This window comes from Schistocerca cancellata, chromosome 3 (genome assembly GCF_023864275.1).
Source record: "Schistocerca cancellata isolate TAMUIC-IGC-003103 chromosome 3, iqSchCanc2.1, whole genome shotgun sequence".
NCBI classification, from domain to species: Eukaryota; Metazoa; Arthropoda; class Insecta; order Orthoptera; family Acrididae; genus Schistocerca; species Schistocerca cancellata.
Genome location: NC_064628.1, coordinates 110,068,899 through 110,090,239, shown reverse-complemented (window position 1 = coordinate 110,090,239; position 21,341 = coordinate 110,068,899). Strand labels below are relative to the sequence as shown.

The following is a 21,341-nucleotide window of genomic DNA, read 5'->3' as shown; positions in this document are numbered from 1 at the left end:
ACATGTTCACTTCCTCATTTCTGTCCATTTCGAGCTTTATCTCCCTCGCTAACGACGTCGTTGTCCAACCGACGTTAAACCCTTTACTTTTTTATCTTCTTTGAGGCCGAAACTAGCTCCCGCCTACGCCCCATTAATCTAAATTCGTTATGTCACCTTGAGACGGGTAATTTCATCATTACTGCTCACTTGCAATCTCTTTCACAACTTTTTATGTCGTCTGCGACGCCGTAATTCTATATCTGGTGCTAATTTAGAGAGGTCTTTTTTCCGGGGTCGGCAGTAATAGCCTCGAAATTGGGGTAATAAGAACCAGTTTTTGATCGCCATTTACGAGCAAGTCTTTTCCTCTTCCTCCGCTTGTCTTTCCACTGCAGGTATTTCTTCTTTTCAGTTTTCTATTAGAAGTACCGGTGTGTGTGTGTGTGTGTGTGTGTGTGTGTGTGTGTGTTTGAGCGAAGTCCTCGAACCGAAAGGTTTAAACAGTATGTCGTTCACTGGAGTGCTTACATATAAAAACTTCGTATCCAGGAGATCTGCATGTGCACCATCTTGTATTACACAGTTGTACGGGGTGAATCAAAATTCGCGCATACCGACGCCACAGCACAATTCATCGCATACCAACAGTTCGAAAATGACCGTAACAGAATTTCATTCCATGCAAATTTTCGGCAGAAAATCGCCTTAGAAGGAAGTCAATTTAGCATCACTCTAATTACATGTAACACAAGTATCTCTATTCGTTAGTGCTCGGCTGTGCTGCAGAGTTAGTAAAATTTTGCATTAGATTGTTCAAGATGGAGATTTCGTTTCCGGGTCTAGGTTTAATATTGTTTGTTTTTTATTCTCATCTGCCCGATAATGCTATAGGACCTCGTTGTGGATGGAACGTTAAATACTAATCTTCTTTTCCTTTTTATAGGCCGGTATTACATATATTTGACAAAGAAATATAATCAATTTACATAAAATTTCTTCGACAAATATATTTGACGTGGCGCTAAAAACGGGTATTACACTGTCCTCATATTTTTCATCAAATTTCAAGATGACGGACAACAAATAGTTATCGTGCGCCGCAGTTGCTATTATCACAATTGCTTTGTGTGTGTATTTGGAAGCAGAAAAGGAAACACGCTTGGTTGAAGCCATAGGTATTACGTGGAGGTAATAAAAGCATTCAGCAAAAATTTCTTACGAGAGCTGCAAGTGCATGACGTCAAGTCTTATTTGTAAATTACTTATGAATGGATGAGAGTGTATTTCAGTATTTTCTCAGTAAAGTGGCTTCTCATATTACAAAATAGAATACTCTCTTGAGAAATGCTATATGTACAGAAGAGAGACAAACTTAAAAAGTGGGATTTCTTGATATAGGAGAGAGCTACTCTACTCTACAATACGCGCTCGAATATCGCATTGCACATTAACTAAAATAATTCCAGAAACGTGTGAAGCGATTTATAAAGCACTGAAGGGAGAATATGTGAAAGTAAATGAATGCTTAGTACACTATATGGGCAATAAGAACTACTTTCATGTTTGAATAATTTAATTAATTGAATTAGTGTTCCAATAACTACAAAATTAAGAAAAAGTACGTAACAGATGAGGCGCTTTGTAACTAATGGCATCCAGAGTTCAAAAATAGAGTAGAATGAAAAACTAAGAAAGAATTTTTTATTTTAGACTGTGAACACATCTTGCATTCCGGCTTGCTGAAAAGCTGCCTGGATATATCCAGATGTAAAGGTGGATGGCAGTACTGTGATCGTGGGCATGAAGTCACCTGTAGCATACTCCATCCGCCCGTCAACACACAATTAATAGGAGGCACTGTGCCCCTTACTCACCCCTCACTCTAGTCGAAGCAAGTTTATTAAAAAAAAAAGGAGTCAAACGATCACACCAACCTTGAAGCCAGGTTTACAAACATACTACAGAGAAGTCAAATAGCTATAGGTGCGCCAGCACTCCGAGCAGTTACATTTCACATTGCATTGAACAGAAGACGAACGACTTTTATGATCAAATCTACGGCGAGGCTCTAGATTTGATCATATTTATTGACGACAGGCGAGATTTGACAAAGTTCACCATTACACCATCATATTTCTTTGACATAAATGTTTGACATGTCAACTTTGACAAAGAAATATGATATTGTAATACCGGCCTCAGCTACAAAACTTACCGATATGGCGATGTTAGACATACACATTTTTCTCAGTAATTGTTGTCAGTTGACTGATAACCGACAGACTTGTCAGTCGTTAATATGATGATGGGTATAAAAATAGTAACATGGTTCTGTAATCACCTGTGACGGTTGATAGTTCTATAGAAGACGTAATGTGTTATGGAAATGTAATGGGCATGAAAATGGTAACAGTGTTAGTTGGTGCTAATCTATTGAATTTATGGCAGGAAGAAGTGATGATAAATGGGTTCGAATGTGCTTGATGAAGTAGTGCGAAACAATTTTATTGTTGGTGTGGTCTTCAGTCCTGAGACTGGTTTGATGCAGCTCTCCATGCTACCCTATCCTGTGCGAGCTTCTTCATCTCCCAGTACGTACTGCAACCCACATCCTTCTGAATCTGCTTAGTGTAGTCATCTCTTGGACTCCCTCTACGATTTTTACCCTCCACGCTGCCCTCAAATGATAAATTTGTGATCCCTTGATGCCTCAGTACATGTCCTACTAACCGGTCCCTTTTTTTTGTCAAGTTGTGCCACATACGTCTCTTCTCCCCAATTCTATTCAATACTTCATCAGTAGTTATGTGATCTACCCATCTAATCTTCAGCATTATTCTGTAGCACCACATTTCGAAAGCTTCTATTCTCTTCTGTCCAAACTATTCATCGTCCATGTTTCACTTCCATACATGGCTACACTCCATACAAATACTTTCAGAAACGACTTCCTGACACTTAAATCAATACTCGATGTTAACAAATGTCTCTTCTTCAGAAACGCTTTCCTTGCCATTGCCAGTCTACATTTTATATCTTCTCTACTTCGACCATCATCAGTAATTTTGCTCCCCAAATAGCAAAACTCCTTTACTACTTCAAGTGTCTCATTTCCTAATCTAATACCCTCAGCATCTCCCGACTTAGTTCGACTACATTCCATTATCCTCGTTTTGCTTTTGTTGATGTTCATCTTATACCCTCCTTTCAAGACTCTATCCATTCAGTTCAACTGCTCTTCCAAGTCCTTTGCTGTCTTTGATAGAATTACAATGACATCGGCGAACCTCCAAGTTTTTATTTCTTCTCCATGGATTTTAATACCTACTCCGAATTTTTCTTTTGTTTCCTTTACTGCTTGCTCAATATACAGATTGAATAACATCGGGGAGAGGCTACAACCCTGTCTCACTCCCTTCCCAACCACTGCTTCCCTTTCATGCCCCTCGACTCTTATAACTGCCACCTGGTTTCTGTACAAATTGTAAATAGCCTTTCGCTCCCTGTATTTTACCCCTGCCACCTTCCGAATTTGGAAGAGAGTATTCCAGTAAACATTGTCAAAAGCTTTCTCTAAGTCTACAAATGCTAGAAACGTAGGTTTGCCTTTCCTTAATCTAGCTTCTAAAATAAGTCGTAGGGTCAGTATTGCCTCACGTGTTCCAATATTTCTACGGAATCCAAACTGATCTTCCCCGAGGTCGGCTTCTACTAGTTTCTCCATTCGTCTCGAAAGAATTCGCGTTAGTATTTTGCAGCTGTGACTTATTAAACTGATAGTTCAGTAATTTTCACATCTGTCAACACCTGCTTTCTTTGGGATTGCAATTATTATATTCTTCTTGAAGTCTGAGGGTATTTCGCCTGTCTCATACATCTAGCTCACCAGATGGTAGAGTTTTGTCAGGACTGGCTCTCCCAAGGCTGTCAGTAGTTCTAATGGAATGTTGTCTACTCCCGAGGCCTTGTTTCGACTCAGGTCTTTCAGTGCTCTGTCAAACTCTTCACGCAGTATCGTATCTCCCATTTCATCTTCATCTACATCCTCTTCCATTTCCATAATATAGTCCTCAAGTACATCGCCCTTGTATAAACCCTCTATATACTCCTTCCACCTTTCTGCTTTCCCTTCTTTGCTTGGAACTGGGTTTCCATCTGAGCTCTTGATACTCCTACAAGTGGTCCTCTTTTCTCCAAAGGTCTCTTTAATGTTCCTGTAGGCAGTATCTATCTTACCCCTAGTGAGATAAGCCTCTACATCCTTACATTTGTCCTCTAGCCATCCCTGCTTAGCCATTTTGCACTTCCTGTCGATCTCATTTTTGAGACGTCAGTATTCCTTTTTGCCTGCTTCATTTACTGCATTTTTATATTTTCTCCTTTCATCAATTAAGTTCAATGTTTCTTCTGTTACCCAAGGGCTTCTACTAGCCCTCGTCTTTTTACCTACTTGATCCTCTGCTGCCTTCACTACTTCATCCCTCAGCGCTACCCATTCTTCTTCTACTGTACTTCTTTCTCCCATTCCTGTCAATTGTTCCCTTATGCTCTCCATGCTCTCCCTGAAACTCTGCACAACCTCTGGTTTAGTCAGTTTATCCAGGTTCTATCTCCTTAAATTCCCATCTTTTTGCAGTTTCTTCAGTTTTAAACTACAGTTCATAACCAATAGATTGTGGTCTGAGTCCACATCTGCCCCTGGAAATGTCTTACAATTTAAATGCTTGTTCCTAAATCTCTGTCTTACCATTACGTAATCTATCTGGTACCTTCTAAATTTACTTAGACGATGTAATATTTATGGTTGCACAGGGACTACCTAGGATAGAAAAAAAAAGGATAGAGCAAGAAGTAAAGACATGGAGTCGGCATTATCCTTTTTTTTTTGTTTGGTTTGGAGATATAATTGAAGACGAGAAAAAACAGCGCTGGAAATCGTCCTTGATGCGGCTAGTGCGTGGAAGACAGAAAAACATTTGAAAGATAAATATTCCTTTAAAAGTAGATTAATTAAAAATAATTATTAAATACACAGACTGGACTCTTGTCTCTGTGTCAGTACTTAATAACTGCACATATTTTGTATAAGACCTCCTGTAGCCGTTGCATAGCAACGATGAAGCCGGATACCACATCATGCAGTCTAGCAAACAAAAAACGATTGCATTGAGATCCAGAAGCGAAGTCTCGCACTCTAGTATTCTAACGAAAAACCCTGCCCTCAGCACTAGCCGGACAGAATACCTACAGACTATTGAATGAAGATAAATATCGCATATATGATTACAGTGGTGCAGAATATCCTTGCTCTCACCCCATTTTCTGACGAAAATACGCACGGGACGACGTTTTGTTATATTTTTAAACTTCTAGTATGTGAGGAATCTCGCTGTGGCGTCCAAATGCGCTGTTTTGATTCGCTCTGTCTCTACCTCTACCTCGACATCTTGCAGACCATCTCAGTAGTTATGCTTCGAAAGACTTCCTCGACACTTTTACAAAATTCTTCATTAATCTTGCACCGTCACTGGGCGACACCTGACTACATTATTTCCAGTTAAACACGTTTTCTTATGTAAGCTTGATTGTGCCGATTACTGCATTTTCTTTATTAGTAGTTGTGCAATGCATGTTGCAAGAAATACTCCATCGGTCAACATCACTTGTAGAATTAATAAAAAAAAGCTGTGTATAAATCTCACAACAGTCATTGTGGAATCTGTTCTGTCTTTGCATTCTGACGGTTAATGCATCATCTACATCTACATCTATACTCCGCGAGCCACCTTACGGTGTATGGCGGAGGGTACTTATTGTACCACTATCTGATCCCCTCTTCCCTGTTCCATTCACGAATTGTGCGTGGGAAGAACGACTGCTTGTAAGTCTCCGTATTTGCTCTAATTTCTCGGATCTTTTCGTTGTGATCATTACGCGAGATATATGTGGGCGGTAGTAATATGTTGCCCATCTCTTCCCGGAATGTGCTCTCTCGTAATTTCGATAATTAACCTCTCCGTATTGCGTAACGCCTTTCTTGAAGTGTCCGCCACTGGAGCTTGTTCAGCATCTCCGTAACGCTCTCGCGCTGACTAAATGTCCCCATGACGAATCGCGCTGCTTTTCGCTGGATCATGTCTATCTCTTCTATTAATCCAACCTGGTAAGGGTCCCATACTGATGAGCAATACTCAAGAATCGGACGAACAAGCGTTTTGTAAGCTACTTCTTTCGTCGATGAGTCACATTTTCTTAGAATTCTTCCTATGAATCTCAATCTGGCGCCTGCTTTTCCCACTATTTGTTTTATGTGATCATTCCACTTCAGATCGCTCCGGATAGTAACTCCTAAGTATTTTACGGTCGTTACCGCTTCCAATGATTTACCACCTATGGCATAATCGTACTGGAATGGATTTCTGCCCCTATGTATGCGCATTATATTACATTTATCTACGTTTAGGGAAAGCTGCCAGCTGTCGCACCATGCATTAATCCTCTGCAGGTCTTCCTGGAGTACGTACGAGTCTTCTGATGTTGCTACTTTCTTGTAGACAACCGTGTCATCTGCAAATAGCCTCACGGAGCTACCGATGTTGTGTCTACGGCACTGTGAATTTCTTGGGCAAATAGGGCGAGCTGAGTTTCACATGATCTCTGTTTGCGGAATCCATGTTGGTTATGATGAAGGAGATTTGTATTATCTAAGAACGTCATAATACGAGAACACAAAACATGTTCCATTATTCTACGACAGATTGACGTAAGCGAAATAGGCCTATAATTATTCGCATCTGATTTATGACCCTTCTTGAAAATGGGAACGACCTGCGCTTTCTTCCAGTCGCTAGGTACTTTACGTTCTTCCAGCGATCTACGATAAATTGCTGATAGAAAGGGGGCAAGTTCTTTAGCATAATCACTGTAGAATCTTAAGGGTATCTCGTCTGGTCCGGATGCTTTTCCGCTACTAAGTGATAGCAGTTGTTTTTCAATTCCGATATCGTTTATTTCAATATTTTCCATTTTGGCGTCCGTGCGACGGCTGAAGTCAGGGACCGTGTTACGATTTTCCGCAGTGAAACAGTTTCGGAACACTGAATTCAGTATTTCTGCCTTTCTTCGGTCGTCCTCTGTTTCGGTGCCATCGTGGTCAACGAGTGACTGAATAGGGGATTTAGATCCGCTTACCGATTTTACATATGAGTAATGCTTGTGTTCAAATTCTGCAGGGGATTATTATCACCAGTTGCAGCTTTAACTATTATCAGCATATTATCAGGGAGCTAGTATTTTCCAATGCAACACTTCAGTGGAAATATTCTGTACTGTGGAGATTTTACTCTCCATAAGTTACGAATACTACTTACACGGGCCGAATACTACTTACACGGGAACTGTGCTAGACTCTCAAGACATTTCACAATTTAATTACGATTATAGCTGGGCAACGTTCCTTTAAGTGAGCACTTTCCTTTTACAAAGGTAATTCAGGGTTCTTGATGCATATTTCATAGCGAAGTTTAATGGCCATGGAAAACTGTATGTTGTTGAAGTTCATGTCAAGAAATTTTAGTTTATGACAGAGTTTATAAATGACGACTGTCTTTAAGAACACTCTGGGGAAGCAGTACGTATTTTATGGGTATAATTATAATGACTGCAACAAAGAGCAAATAACAGGAAAATAATTAAGAAAAACGTTTGAGAACTCTCTTATGTTTTATAGCGTTAACAAAAGTTCCAAATTTGATCTTCAGTTTTATGTCAGTCTTAAAACATTAGACATCTTTTTAATTATCACTTTCTGCCTTATTTCTGCAGTTTATATCTTTGTCAAGTGTTAGTTGATCCCCGTCTCTCTCTCCACTTCCCCCTCCGGTGTTATCTTGCATCAAATGTTTTTGTGATGTGCAACTCTTGAGGACGAAATCGTTGAGGGCAGAGGCTACACCGGGTTGGAGATTATTGGGCACTACCTTAAGAAAATCTCGGCGTGTTTAAAATTATTTATTATATGATATGCTCTTGCCATTAAATGATACAAATCAATGAACTAAACTGACGGAATACTCAGCTGAACTTATTGCAGTAATTAGTTACTGTAGAATCTCTTTCAGCCGGTGCTACAGTACTCGCAGTCTTCTCTCTGTCGATGCTCTACCTTTCTATTTTGTTAAGACGTAGGAATTGTGTACTTAAAAAATTAAATAACTTGCAGCTTTTGGAGCTGCTGTATCGGTCTGCACATTTTACCTCGCACTTAGAAGTAATCAACGTGTGATCGTGCGGTTGTCTGCTGAGCTTGGTAATATTACTTTAACTAACTAACTGTATACACAAAATAAATTACACATTGTTTTCTTAACATATCCGCTATTAATCGCAATTACCGGGCTATACTTATTTCTACTGCGTGCGCTACTTAATGCGAGCCAGGCGCTTGGGCACCACGTGTCTTCCTCTAACTGCTAAGTGACAACTCATTAATATACACGGCGACGCACTTCAGGCACACTACCTCAAATATATTTAGAAAGGATAAATGTATCGAGGTGCAGTTTTGCTAAGCTATGGCAACCAACATGTACGCTAGTAACTTACAAAGTTTATAGCTGCCTGATCATGTCAGTGACTTTGACTTTTGATTGTAAATGGATTTATATCATTTTATGTGGCAATAAAAAGAATAATCCAAGGGAATCTGAACGGCGTAACGTGTGTAGAACTTGCTCAAACAGTAACAAGGTAATAAAGCCTCAAAGTACTAGCCCATAAAGCTCTGCCCTACTGCACCCACGTACCTCAGATGAGATAATGACAGTTGTGTGGAATTACACCTGTCCAGAAATGGAATTTGTTGGCAGTTCAGCTGAGGTCAGTTCACTTCAGGTAGTTTTTTTACTTTCACATTCGTGTTGGCTGCGCCAACTCTCAATCGCCTGTCACATTATAAGCTAATCTAGACCTCGTCTGAAGATGGGAAAACCAACCTGAAACTGGTAAAGACAAAATAAATTATCAAAAACAGTGACTGGTTGCAAATTTTTTCGATCTTTCAGCGTATATTGAAAATAATTCCTAGCAGAACGTATCGTAGACTACAGCACGCTTTACTACACTGCAAGACAGCGAGCGACTTCTTAGTACGCCTGTATGCTACCTGCAAAAAGCCGAGCAAGCAAGAGTCCCAGGCCCCGCAAAAAACAATGTTCAAGTAGTAGTAGTAGTAGCTTTAATCATCCGTAGATATCTTTTTACAAGGATATAGGACATGTCAAAGTATTTACAAATTTAGATCAATTTAAAATAGTCTAATTGGTATACACATATATTTTCAGATTTCTAGTTAGAGACAATCATTTACAATTAGATTTACTACTGGTGTACAATAAATTTTTTACAAATAACTTATTAAATAATGTAATGTCACATTGTTCACTCATATCTCACTATCAGTCACTGCACACACTATACACACATTGTTTCATAACACTTCACTCACTACACACACATACACACACACACACACACACTGGTGATCTCTGCCCATTTTCTGTACCGCAACTTCCCATTAGCTATCCTGAAAAACTGAGCCAGCATCCCTCCATAATGAGTGAGATGTTGAGCTCAGAAAGAGGTGTTAGTATTGTGCTATGCATAGCTTGGGGGTAGGTATTCCAAGAAAGAAAAAAGAAAGAAGGATAAAAAACATAAAGTGAAGGGTAGTGTGGAATGTCGGATATTTTATAATCATTATTATTATTATTTATTTATTTGTATAACACTTTTTATCAAAACCCTACTCTGTTTTAGCTAAGTAGTCCTTCAATGTATAAAATATATTGCATAACAGGTACTTTTTAGCTGCCTTTTTAAATAAGTGTATTTTTGCAGTTTCTTTAATCTCTTTTGGTAATTTATTGTACAGTTTTATTCCTTGGTAGAAAATGCCGTTCAAATGTGTGTGAATCCCTAAGGGACCAAACTGCTGAAGTCATCGGTCCCTAGACTTACACAATACGTAAACTAACTTACGTTACGAACAACACACACACCCATGCCCGAGGGCGGACTCGAACCTCCGGCGGGAGGGGCCGCACAGCCCGTGACATGGTGCCTCTAACCGCGCGGCCACTCAGCGCGTTCAGGCTCCGCAGAAATACACTCCTGGAAATTGAAATAAGAACACCGTGAATTCATTGTCCCAGGAAGGGGAAACTTTATTGACACATTCCTGGGGTCAGATACATCACATGATCACACTGACAGAACCACAGGCACATAGACACAGGCAACAGAGCATGCACAATGTCGGCACTAGTACAGTGTATATCCACCTTTCGCAGCAATGCAGGCTGCTATTCTCCCATGGAGACGATCGTAGAGATGCTGGATGTAGTCCTGTGGAACGGCTTGCCATGCCATTTCCACCTGGCGCCTCAGTTGGACCAGCGTTCGTGCTGGACGTGCAGACCGCGTGAGACGACGCTTCATCCAGTCCCAAACATGCTGAATGGGGGACAGATCCGGAGATCTTGCTGGCCAGGGTAGTTGACTTACACCTTCTAGAGCACGTTGGGTGGCACGGGATACATGCGAACGTGCATTGTCCTGTTGGAACAGCAAGTTCCCTTGCCAGTCTAGGAATGGTAGAACGATGGGTTCGATGACGGTTTGGATGTACCGTGCACTATTCAGTGTCCCCTCGACGATCACCAGTGGTGTACGGCCAGTGTAGGAGATCGCTCCCCACACTATGATGCCGGGTGTTGGCCCTGTGTGCCTCGGTCGTATGCAGTCCTGATTGTGGCGCTCACCTGCATGGCGCCAAACACGCATACGACCATCATTGGCACCAAGGCAGAAGCGACTCTCATCGCTGAAGACGACACGTCTCCATTCGTCCCTCCATTCACGCCTGTCGCGACACCACTGGAGCCGGGCTGCACGATGTTGGGGCGTGAGCAGAAGACGGCCTAACGGTGTGCGGGACTGTAGCCCAGCTTCATGGAGACGGTTGCGAATGGTCCTCGCCGATACCCCAGGAGCAACAGTGTCCCTAATTTGCTGGGAAGTGGCGGTGCGGTCCCCTACGGCACTGCGTAGGATCCTACGGTCTTGGCGTGCATCCGAGCGTCGCTGCGGTCCGGTCCCAGGTCGACGGGCACGTGCACCTTCCGCCGACCACTGGCGACAACATCGATGTACTGTGGAGACCTCACGCCCCACGTGTTGAGCAATTCGGCGGTACGTCCACCCGGCTTCCCGCATGCCCACTATACGCCCTCACTCAAAGTCCGTCAACTGCACATACGGTTCACGTCCACGCTGTCGCGGCATGCTACCAGTGTTAAAGACTGCGATGGAGCTCCGTATGCCACGGCAAACTGGCTGACACTGACGGCGGCGGTGCACAAATGCTGCGCAGCTAGCGCCATTCGACGGCCAACACCGCGGTTCCTGGTGTGTCCGCTGTGCCGTGCGTGTGATCATTGCTTGTACAGCCCTCTCGCAGTGTCCGGAGCAAGTATGGTGGGTCTGACACACCGGTGTCAATGTGTTCTTTTTTCCATTTCCAGGAGTGTATCTTTTCGCAGAAGGGCAGCGCCGCACAAGTGTTCCAAATCGCCTCAGGAAAGGTTCCTGTGTTTACCTGTGCCCTTGAAGCCCCTCATTCTGTGCTATGCTGTTGTAGGATGGATGACTTACACGTGAACATATCCAGACTTCCATAGTTTATACAACAGTTGAGCAAGTTACATTTTTGCTTATGGAGGAAATCGCCGAATTGTTAAGAGCTACGGTTCGGTAGCGTACTGAGAGAGATTCTGATCACGCCAGCACTCAAGATCTGCCTTCACAAACAATATAAAAATATTCACGGAAACGGCAATGTGATGACTAAAATACGTCAGCGGTAAACAACAGTAAGTCATGAGAGAAATACAACTAATATTTTAGCAGTGGTAATGCACAAGGTGCAGGCCACTACTAAGATATTCTAGCGGTGGTAATACACAACGCACAGGTCGCTGCTGAGTAGCTTGGCTGTGCGAGTTGGATCAAAGAGAAGAATGTTTTCGAATATTGAGCCTCACTGCATTTAATCATTTCCAAATTTCGCTCTGTGAACGTCTTTGAGGTAACCTCTTTTAAAATCGGTTTCAATTCTCCGAATAATGTCTACATAAGCTGCAAAAAGCGATTCGATGTTTCGAAGCTAGATTTTGTTTACATATGTCGCCTAATTTACAAACCATCTTTGTTAGATACACTACTGGTCAATTGGAAATCCGTCATCGGTGAGAGAAGTGGATACACAACGACCTTCGTCCGTCTGTGTGATGCGGACTTCACTAATCGATTAAGTGGTCCCTGTTTTAATAATGGGACTCTAAATAATTACAGAGACAGTTCCAAGCATATGCTGTCGCAGTTATTGGAAGACATCGAATAGAACATAAGGCAATTCATGTGGTGACAAAATGATGGATGCCAAGTCCATTGGAAACATACGCAATTGCAGATCGCCTTAACAGAAGATATCATTGTTGGACCTGCTGTTCAGGAAACACGAAATGGTCTGCACGGTAACCGCTAGACTTTTATCTGTAGAGAAAATTAAAACAAGAAGTACAAATAAACATCGACAACTGCCGAAAACATGAAATGCCGTATATCTGAGCTACATAAGTCTGGTTGGAATTCAACAGTCATGATTGTCTGCCCTGAATCTGTGTTCAAGATATACATTTTGAGCACTTGATATGACAGTCATAATAAGAAACGCTCAAACTATGACTTAAGTTTCGTTTTTGCTATCATGTTACAATATTAGACAGATATTTATGGGGCCTCTTTTCTTGAAATCGGGTTATATGTTTTCGGCGCTGTTACTGTTTGATGAAATTTGACAGGTGTTATGTCCCTGGAGTCCTCTTTAAAGGCTCTATCCAGTACCACAGAAAAAGTATGTAGTTTGTCTCACAATAAATTCTCTTTAGTCAAAAACTGCTGCTAGCGCCTCTGTTCTTACGAAACTTCGTGTCCATTTTAAATGGTAGTAACAAAGTCAAGGACATGGGTAATACGAGGTGCATTCAAGTTCTAAGGCCTCCGATTTTTTTTAAATTAACTACTCACCCGAAATCGATGAAACTGGCGTTACTTCTCGACGTAATCGCCCTGCAGACGTACACATTTTTCACAACGCTGACGCCATGATGCCATGGCAGCGGCGAAGGCTTCTTTAGGAGTCTGTTTTGACCACTGGAAAATCGCTGAGGCAATAGCAGCACGGCTGGTGAATGTGCGGCCACGGAGAGTGTTTACCATTGTTGGAAAAAGCCAAAAGTCACTAGGAGCCAGGTCAGGTGAGTAGGGAGCATGAGGAATCACTTCAAGGTTGTTATCACGAAGAAACTGTTGCGTAACGTTAGCTCGATGTGCGGGTGCGTTGCTTTGGTGAAACAGCACACGCGCAGCCGTTCCTGGACGTTTTTGTTGCAGTGCAGGAAGTGCTGTCCCAGAACATGGACACCATCATTTTTTCAGCACTGACGGTTACCCGAAATTTTTTTGGTGGCGGTGAATCTGTGTGCTTCCATTGAGCTGACTGGCGCTTTGTTTCTGGATTGAAAAATGGCATCCACGTCTCATCCATTGTCACAACCGACGAAAATAGAGTCCCATTCATTCTGTCGTTGCACGTCAACATTGCTTGGCAACATGCCACACGGGCAGCCATGTGGTCGTCCGTCAGCATTCGTGGCACCCACCTGGATGACACTTTTCGCATTTTCAGGTCGTCATGCAGGATTGTGTGCACAGAACCAACAGAAATGCCAACTCTGGAGGCGATCTGTTCAACAGTCATTCGGCGATCCACCAAAACAATTCTCTCCACTTTCTCGATCATGTCGTCAGACCGGCTTGTGCGAGCCCGAGGTTGTTTCAGTTTGTTGTCACATGACGTTCTGCCTTCATTAAACTGTCGCACCCACGAACGCACTTTCGACACATCCATAACTCCATCACCACATGTCTCCTTCAACTGTCGATGAATTTGAATTGGTTTCACACCACGCAAATTCAGAAAACGAATGATTGCACGCTGTTCAAGTAAGGAAAACGTCGCCATTTTAAGTATTTAAAACAGTTCTCATTCTCGCCGCTGGCGGTAAAATTCCATCTGCCGTACGGTGCTGCCATCTCTGGGACGTATTGACAATGAATGCGGCCTCATTTCAAAACAATGCGCATGTTTCTATCTCTTTGCAGGCCGGAGAAAAAAAATCGGAGGCCTTGGAACTTGAATGCACCTTGTAAATTTTAAAGGTTGCTACCTGAATAGAGAAAAAGAATTTGACATGGCTACCTCTTAGATGACAATATAGCACAAGCCTGAATTAACGACGCCTGTGATGGACGCGGGTTGCACAGCAAGTGTGTCACTAAAACTGATTAGTGGCTCCTTCAACATTCTGCATATTTTTTCGATATAGGACTATGTGCTCTGATAACGCTGCTGTGTGGACTCCTGGGAGAGACTATTTGTAACTAATCTGTACCAGTATCTTTATGATACTCTTTTGCGTATTCTTTACTCTCCTTCCTTTTACGCCAAATTTCCCTACCAGTGTGCATTATTAATTTTGTGTTGTTAGAAGAGACCCTGGAATGATTGTTCCTTATAATGTTTTGACTTTATCTTGCGCTTCTACAAGATTTAAAGATCATTAGGGCCGTGTGCATCTTGTCTTGAATTTTGTATAAGGAAAATCAGACTTTAGTTATGTTAATGAGGCAAATAACAATATGACCTGATATTGACAATAAATTGTAATTGCGAAGGTAAAAAATCATAACGTTACAGAAGAATGCGAGTTCATTGTAATTTTACTCTTAAGAAACATATAGTTTATTTAATTTGTGTTAGCTACAAACGGTTGTCAGTCCTGTTATGACATGTACTTATATTTATCGTACCTTTCCTTAGCAGTATCTGATAAATGCAATTTACTTATCTATGCTTTCATTAAAGTAATTATAATCAAGCATATATTCCGTAGAAGACCGCTAATAAACAATTTGTGAACTCTATGAGACTTCAGACTAAAATTCAGTTTCTCATATTGACATGTACTCTTTGGCTCCCCATTACTTTCATTATCATCCATTATAGTTTTACTCAAAATATATCGAAAACTGAACTAAACAACGCTAGAAACAATGCAGTCAACAACTCTGTTAATCGCACTAAACTAGACATCACTCACAGAAAACTTTAAGATCATATAAGACTTTTAAATGTCACTTTCATTCATTTTTTCTATACTTTTTAAACCAAGTTTTCAGTTAACAAGAAAAAGCAAATGTCCCAGACAAATGTCCTCGTACACGGTAGTCAGAAGCAGTCTGAAAAGCTTAAAGAGGTGTTGCACGATAGGTAGTGCCAAGAAACAATTGTTTAGAAAAGAAATTCGATACGTCGTCGTGCCGTTTCCGAATTAATTAGCATTGAAGTTAGTCAGTAAGGCTGTCGCGCGCAGATTCAAGACGCCCGCCAGAGACGATGTCCTGTAACGTTCACTTGGTTTCCTAACACCGAACAAGAGAGCGATATGGAAATAGAACGGAAGGATCGAACACGAGCCTAGGGCTGAGCAGTCTCGTGCGCTATCATTTACGCTGTGAGAACAATTGACACTAATTGTATTGACGGGCGGCTTGAATCTGTGCGTGCAACGACCCGATTGGCTAACTTCGAAGCTAATTACCGCGGAAACGGCGCAACGTAACGAATATTTTTCTTACCAATTATTCCTCAGCACAAGCTACCCTGCAACATCCTCACAAGCTATTTAGGCTGTTTCTGGCCACCCTTTATAAGACAAAATTTTAATGCGGAGCTTTCGTATCAATCAGTTGCAAAACGATTCGGATTCACGGTATCCAGTTTTATGGCGCTATACGATAAGCCTGTTAATTCGAAAAAAAGCATGTGGGGCCTGAAGATGGCAAAATGAAATGCCTAAACAGGCTGCGTTCGAAATAAAACAAAATAACCTAAAGTATATGGCAGTTGGTAAAGTTTATTGAATTGAAAAGTAAACTCCTGGAAATGGAAAAAAGAACACATTGACACCGGTGTGTCAGACCCACCATACTTGCTCCGGACACTGCGAGAGGGCTGTACAAGCAATGATCACACGCACGGCACAGCGGACACACCAGGAACCGCGGTGTTGGCCGTCGAATGGCGCTAGCTGCGTAGCATTTGTGCACCGCCGCCGTCAGTGTCAGCCAGTTTGCCGTGGCATACGGAGCTCCATCGCAGTCTTTAACACTGGTAGCATGCCGCGACAGCGTGGACGTGAACCGTATGTGCAGTTGACGGACTTTGAGCGAAGGCGTATAGTGGGCATGCGGGAGGCCGGGTGGACGTACCGCCGAATTGCTCAACACGTGGGGCGTGAGGTCTCCACAGTACATCGATGTTGTCGCCAGTGGTCGGCGGAAGGTGCACGTGCCCGTCGACCTGGGACCGGACCGCAGCGACGCACGGATGCACGCCAAGACCGTAGGATCCTACGCCGTGCCGTAGGGGACCGCACCGCCACTTCCCAGCAAATTAGGGACACTGTTGCTCCTGGGGTATCGGCGAGGACCATTCGCAACCGTCTCCATGAAGCTGGGCTACGGTCCCGCACACCGTTAGGCCGTCTTCCGCTCACGCCCCAACATCGTGCAGCCCGCCTCCAGTGGTGTCGCTACAGGCGTGAATGGAGCGACGAATGGAGACGTGTCGTCTTCAGCGATGAGAGTCGCTTCTGCCTTGGTGCCAATGATGGTCGTATGCGTGTTTGGCGCCATGCAGGTGAGCGCCACAATCAGGACTGCATACGACCGAGGCACACAGGGCCAACACCCGGCATCATGGTGTGGGGAGCGATCTCCTACACTGGCCGTACACCACTGGTGATCGTCGAGGGGACACTGAATAGTGCACGGTACATCCAAACCGTCATCGAACCCATCGTTCTACCATTCCTAGACCGGCAAGGGAACTTGCTGTTCCAACAGGACAATGCACGTCCGCATGTATCCCGTGCCACCCAACGTGCTCTAGAAGGTGTAATTCAACTACCCTGGCCAGCAAGATCTCCGGATCTGTCCCCCATTCAGCATGTTTGGGACTGGATGAAGCGTCGTCTCACGCGGTCTGCACGTCCAGCACGAACGCTGGTCCAACTGAGGCGCCAGGTGGAAATGGCATGGCAAGCCGTTCCACAGGACTACATCCAGCATCTCTACGATCGTCTCCATGGGAGAATAGCAGCCTGCATTGCTGCGAAAGGTGGATATACACTGTACTAGTGCCGACATTGTGCATGCTCTGTTGCCTGTGTCTATGTGCCTGTGGTTCTGTCAGTGTGATCATGTGATGTATCTGACCCCAGAAATGTGTCAATAAAGTTTCCCCTTCCTGGGACAATGAATTCACGGTGTTCTTATTTCAATTTCCAAGAGTGTAAGTACCAGCCGCTGCCCCTGGCCATAATGGAACCGAGAGAGACGTAAGGGAAGACCGTCGTATTGCTCACCGAGCATCTCATAAACCCTTCACATTTGTGTCTACCATCCGAGAACAAGTAATGGACTCCCTCCAACATTCTGTGCCATTCCACACCATTGGTTGCAACATAGCAGCAACTGGTCAAGGGAATTGCTGTACCCTCCGTTAATATCACAACACAAACAGCTTCACTTGGTTTGTTTATGTGACCAGGAATACTGCTGATGAATGGCTGCGTATTGTATTCAGCAATGAATCGCAGTTCTCCACTACCCCGAGTGACCATCGTTGGTGAGCATGGCGGTGGCCTGGGGAGAACCCATTCTGCAAACGTTTTGCAGAGACACAGAATTGTTACTTTATGGTGTGGGAAGTCTTTGGATATGGTCACGGATGGTACTGATTGGCGGAACTTCACTGGCACAAAGGCACATATCCGACATCCACTGTCCTCATGCATTAATTCTCACGCGACAATATCGTGGTGCCATTTTTCATCAGGAAAGCGCTCGTCCACACAAGGAAAGTGCCTCTACGAATAGGTTGTGTGATATTTGGTACGCCCACTGCCAGCGAGACTCTCAGATTTATTCCCGACAGAACACATGTGGGACTACCTCGGACGTCAACTCCGCCACACCGAAGCAGGCGCCAGAGGGAGAAAACGTGGGTATGAAACGTCATTCTGGTCAGTTGGCTCATACTGTCGAGCTCTTTTTAAATTTGACTCAATACTGTAATTATTGAAATAACATCACATACCTTCTCAAAGAGGGTTTTTCCCCTCCGGCTATGGATGTTTCTGTTTTTTGTCAAGCATAATATTTTCCATAATAAATAGAAAATTTGTTTAAAAAAATTGATTTACATGTTTCAGTTAAAATTACAGTTGAAACGATTCCGTACATGTGTAAGGAATTTGTGACATGTTGTAGTGTTACAACTTCATGATTATACATCTCTCTGCTGCAGCGTAGAATGTGAAAATATTTCTTGTCATGTAGCAACTGTCAAGCTCTGTACCTCAGTTTCTATCATCGGTATACTTCTTATTCTAAAATGGAGACATGTTATTGCCTGACATTGTCAGAAGGAGAGCGATCTCTGTATCAAAGCTTCCAAAATAGTTTTATTGCCCAGATCGTGTTGATACATATTCTGATAGCTAGTTTCAACAAAATTATATTCCTATCTTCAGATCATCGGATACGTGAATTGTAAAGCTCCTGCGTGTCGCACATTCACATTGCCATGTGACCAGTGGAAACATGGAAGCTTACTCACAAAAGACGCTCCTATGGAGGATTAAGTATACTAAAATAAAATCCATAACTGTATCTGCAAGGCAGTTACGCGTCAAATAGATCGAATAAAGTACATCCTCTACTGTCGGATGTTTGTATGTTGATAACCAATCAATAAGGCAAAAAGAATAGATAACATTCCATCATAATTTCAAAAATGACTACCAAAAGTGCCAAAAAAATGCTGTTATTCACTCTGGAGTGTAGAATGTATGAGTCAGGCGATATACCATGTGACTTTCGGAAGAACATCATCCACACAATTCCGAAGATTGCAGGAGCCGATAAGTGCGAGGATTATTGCAAAGTCAGTTTAACAGCTCATGCATCCAAGCTGATGACAAGAATAATATACAGTAACATGGAAAAGATTATTGATGATGTGTTATATGACTTTAAGAAAGGTAAAGACACCAGAGAGGCAATTCTGACGTTGTGATGATGATGGAAGCAAGACTAATGAAAAATCAAGACACGTTCATAGGATTTGTCGACCTGGAAAATGCGTTCAACAATGTCGAGTGATGCAAGATGTTCGAAATTTTGAGAAATTTTTGGTAAGCTATGTTGAAAGACGGTTAATATTCAATATTTACTACACCGAGAAGGGACAATAAGAGGCGAAGATCAAGAAAGAAGTGCTCGGATGAAAAAGGATGAAAGACAGGGATGTTCAACCTACGCATCGAAGAAGCAATAATGCAAATAAAAGAGAGGTCCAAGAGTGGTATTAAAATTCAAAGTATATCAATGATAAGATTCGCTGATGGCGTTGCTATCCTCAGTGAAAGTGAAGAGGAATTACAGGATCTGCTGAATGAAATGGACAGTGTAATGAGTAAATCGAAGAATGACAAAAGTAATGAGAAGCAGCAGAAATGAGAACATTGAGAAACTTAACATCAGGGTTGGTGATCACGAAGTAGATGAAGTTAAGGAATTCTACTACCGAGGCAGCATAATAACCCATGACAGACGGCGTTAGGAGGACATAAAAATGAGACTAGCACAGGCAAAGAAGGCATTCAAGGCGAAGAGAAGCCTGCTAGCATCAAACGTAAGTCTTAATTTGAGCAATATATTTCTGAGAATGTATGTTTTGAGCACAGCATTTTGTGGTACTGCGACATGGAGTTTGGGGAAACCGGAACAGAAGAGAATCTGTGATTCTGCAGAAGAATGTTAAAAAAGGGTATACTGATAAGGAATGAGCATATTCTCTGTAGAGTCGGGGAGGACAGGAATGGATGAAAAACACTGACGAGAAAAAGGGACAGGATGATAGGGGATGCTTAAGATACCAGGGTATAACATATATGGTACTGCGGGGAGCTGTAGAGGGTAAAAACTGAGGAAGACAGAGATTGGAATACATCATCCAGGAAATAACTGAGAATGTACAGTATGTGATCAAAAGTATCCTGAAACCCACAGAAAACATACGTTTTTCATATTAGGTGCATTGTGCTGCCACCTACTGCCGGGTACTCCATATCAGCGACCTCAGTAGTCATTAGACATAGTGAGAGAGCAGAATGGGGCACTCGGCGGAACTCACGGACTTCGAATGTGATCAGATGACTGGGTGTCACTTGATTCATACGTCTATACGCGAGATTTCCACACTCCTAAACATCCCTAGGTCCACTGTTACCGATGTGATAGTGAAGTGGAAACGTGAAGGGACACGTACAGCACAAAAGCGTACAGACCGACCGCGTCTGTTGAGTGACAGTGACCGCCGACAGTTGAAGAGGGTCGTAATGCATAATAGGCAGACATCTATCCAGACCATCACACAGGAATTCTAAACTGCATCAGTATGCACTGCAAGTACTATGACTGTTAAGTGGGAGGTGAGGAAACTTGGATTTCAGGGACCAGCGGCTGCCCATAAGCCACACATCACGCCGGTAAATGACGAACGACGCCTTACTTGGTGTGAGGAGCGTAAACATTGGACGATTGAACAGTGGAAAAACGTTGTGTGGAGTGACGAATCACGGTACCCAATGTGGCGATCCGATGGCAGGGTGTGGGAATGGCGAATGCCTGGTGAACGTCATCTGTCAGTGTGTGTAGTGCCAACAGTAAAATTCGGGGGCGGTGGTGTTATGGTATGGTCCTGTTTTTCATGGAGGAGGCTTGCATCCCTTGTTGTTTTGCGTGGCACTATCACAGCACAGGTCTACATTGATGTTTTACGGACCTTCTTGCTTCCCACTGTTGAAGAGCAATTCGGGGATGGCGATTGCATCTTGCATATTTCAACACGATAGAGCACCTTTTCGTAATGAACGGCCTGTGGCCGAGTGGTTACATGACAGTAACATCGATGTAACAGACTGGCCTGCGCAGAGTCCTGACCTGAATCCTGTTTAACACCTTTGGGATGTTTCGGAACGCCGACTTCGTGCGAGGGCTCACCAACCGACATCGATACCTCTCCTCAGTGCAGTACTCGGTGAAGAATG

At 42.9% G+C, this 21,341-nt stretch overlaps 1 protein-coding gene across 1 annotated transcript in view; it reads left to right on the top strand.

Moving 5' to 3' along the window:
- Positions 1-21,341, top strand: part of LOC126176056 (uncharacterized) — a 135,087-nt gene that overhangs the window by 49,906 nt on the left and 63,840 nt on the right. The gene's annotated exons all lie outside the window — the stretch shown is intronic.